The 2,954-nt window shown below is 45.4% G+C and overlaps 1 protein-coding gene and 1 pseudogene across 2 annotated transcripts in view; both read right to left on the bottom strand.

Moving 5' to 3' along the window:
- The window catches only part of DPP8 (dipeptidyl peptidase 8), an 84,867-nt gene that overhangs the window by 58,880 nt on the left and 23,033 nt on the right, over positions 1–2,954 (bottom strand). The gene's annotated exons all lie outside the window — the stretch shown is intronic.
- On the bottom strand, positions 541–1,082 carry LOC102482112 (coiled-coil-helix-coiled-coil-helix domain-containing protein 2 pseudogene; annotated as a pseudogene).

Genomic DNA, 2,954 nt, shown 5'->3' with positions numbered 1-2,954 from the left:
CTGTCTGTCTCTGTCTCTCGTTGGCAAGCACATCGGCCTATGGCAAACAAAACAAAACAAAACAAAACAAAAAAATAATACCCTATGTTTGCCTCTTCTCATTTTTTTCACTGTTATTTGTTACACGTAGCTCCTGGAGGGACAGGACTGCGTCTTGCTCGGTTCTGTATCCTTAGTACCGGCCACAGTACCAGGCACACTAGAACTTTGTATGTTTTTATTGGTTGATTAGAACAAATTTCTTGACTTCTTTTTTTTCCCCCAAGAAAACTGCCTTATTCTAATTAACTCATTAACCAACTCCAACAACTGGTTTAAGAAGATTACACAGGTATCTGTCCAGTCCCAGATTCCATATCATTTCAATGAACTTCCTCACAGAATAATCTCCTCTTTCATTGTAATTCTAAAGGAAGTAATGATAACAGAAGAGGTTTAACTGATGATTTTACACTTTATGATTTCACTATGAGTTCACACTAAATTAACTTGGTCATAAGAGTCGACTTCTTATTTCTTCAGTTATCCTGATTAGCCTGATCAGGATAATTCCATTGCAAATCTGCACTGTTTCAGCACCTCACTGAAACCCTCACAGAGCTTAATGTCACTCTTGTTCTGGGCACACTGCAAAAACTGTTTTATCTCAGAGTGGCAAGGTCCAAACTGCTGCTGCTGCTTGGTGCTGGCTGGGTTCCGAGGCTCCTGGTAAGTAATGTAGGCCTGGAGGGCTCAGCATTACCTCCTCCACTGAAGCCCCCAGGGATGGCAGGCCCCAGTGTGTGTCCCACAGCAGAGCCCACAGCCACGCCAGCTGCATGGGTTGTCATCTGGGCCATCAGACCTGGCTGCTGCGGTGCAGCAGCAGGAGAGGAGACTGCAGGTGGTGAGTCCACTACAGGCCTCCGAGCTGCTGGCCTGGGGGCAGCTTTCATCGGCCGTGCCCAGCTGGCCAGAGAGGCCATGAGGGAAGTGCGGATTCGGCTTCCACGCAGCATTGCAAGCACACAGCAGTTCAACCAGAAGAGTGAAACGCTAAAAAATCCGAATTTCTTGACTTCTAATTCAGTGTTTTTTTTTTTTTTTTGTCCTAGCAATATAAATTGTTCAGGAAAAGGCTTCAACAGCAATGATAAAAAAGTGTTTGCCTTGGGACCAGCAGCTAGCGTAATGGCTATGTCGCTGAACTCCCATGTAGTCAACCGTGGTTCGCATCCCGGACCCGGTGGCTTAAAACTCACGCTGGGCGCGTGTGTGTGCGTGCCCAAGATCCCGAGAGAACGGAGGAGAAGGGATTGCAGCATGGCCATCTCCCTGGGGGGTGATTTCTTGCTTTCTGTCTCTCTGTCTGGTGAGCGCACGCGGCCTATCGCAAAAACCTCTCCAAAAAAAAAAAAGTGTTTGCCTTGGGCCAGTTCCATGGCCTGGTGGTAAAGGCAGCCAGATCTATGGTATGTGGTTTAAGAATTAGTTTGAAAAACAAGCTGGGCATGTGTGCCCAAAACCTTGCAAGGAGGGAGAGATGGAGGAGAAGGGATTGTGGCATGACATTCCCCATGGAGTGTACTTTCTCCTCTCCCTTTCTCTATCTCTGTCGCTCTGGCAAAAAAAGAAAAAGTGTTTGCTCTTAATACACCACTGCATACTAAAATAATTTAACTTGAACTCATCTTTGGTTAGCAAAGTTCCCTATTCGCTATGGTACACTGCAACTTTTCCTTCAAATTTTTATGACAGTTACTGTCTCTTTTACTTATTTGGCTATGGTATTTTTACTTTTTCGTTGTATTGCCTAACTGATGACAAAACAATTTGAGAGCAGGGACCAGCAGTTAGTGTAATGGCTATGTCGCTGGACTCCCACATAGTTGACCGCGGTTCACGTCCCAGACCCAGTGGCTTAAAACTCACGCTGGGCGCGTGTGCATGCGTGCCCAAGATCCCGAGAGGAGAACGGAGGAGAAGGGATTGTGGCGTGGCCATTCCCCCTGGGGGGGTGATTTCTCGCTTTCTGTGTCTCTGTCTCTCTCTGGCTGGCTGGCGAGCGTACGCGCCCTATAGCGAAAACCTCTCAAAAAAAAAAAAAATTGAGAGCAAAATCTGTGTTATTTTGTCTTATCAATAACACACATGTTACAATCTCTTTCAAAGAATCTTTGTAATTTTTTCCTTTTTTTTCCTCTTTTTAAAATTATTTTACTTGACTTCATCCATTTTATTTATATTTGACCAGAGAGGGACCGTGAGAGAGAGAGGGAGAGAAAGTCGCCAGGCCCGGGACTTGAACCATGGTCAGTCATATGGGAATCCAGTACCCCTTAACCACCATACCACCTGCTAGCCCCAAATCTTTAAATAAAATAATTTTTAATTTATTGTTGTTTTTGTTGTTATTGTTATTATTATTATTACTTTAATTTGACCAGAGAGAGACAGAGAGAGGGGGAAAGTGAGAATGCAAGCCACCAGGGCAATGACTTGAACTATGTTTGGCCATGTTGGAGTTTCGCCTTTAACCACCACGCCACCTGCTGGTCCCAAGAATCTTTATAATTAATTGCAACTCATGACTTATGATAATGAAAGAATGATGACAAAGGAAGATGGCCAGTAAATCAGCTTGTGAACATCAGATTAAGCAAGTTGGACAAATCAATCAGAGTCACTATTCCTTATTATGATGTTTAAACTCTGCTTCGCATGTTCAAAAGCAAAGCAGGGCTGGCCTGGGGCCTGGTTTTTAAGGGAACCTGATCCTTGGGACCAGCAGTTAGCGTAATGGCTATGTCGCTGGACTCCCACGTAGTTGACCGCGGTTCGAGTCCTGGACTTGGTGGCTTAAACTCACACCGGGTGCATGTGCGTGTGTGCCCACGATCTCGAGAGGAGAATGGAGGAGAAGGTATTGCGGCGCGGCCCCCTCCCCAGAGGGCGATTTCTCGCCTTCTATATCT

Source organism: Tupaia chinensis, unplaced genomic scaffold (genome assembly GCF_000334495.1).
Source record: "Tupaia chinensis unplaced genomic scaffold, TupChi_1.0 Scaffold000377_2, whole genome shotgun sequence".
Classification (NCBI taxonomy): domain Eukaryota; kingdom Metazoa; phylum Chordata; class Mammalia; order Scandentia; family Tupaiidae; genus Tupaia; species Tupaia belangeri.
Note: the sequence above shows the minus strand (reverse complement) of the source record. Positions and strands in the feature narration are given on the sequence as shown.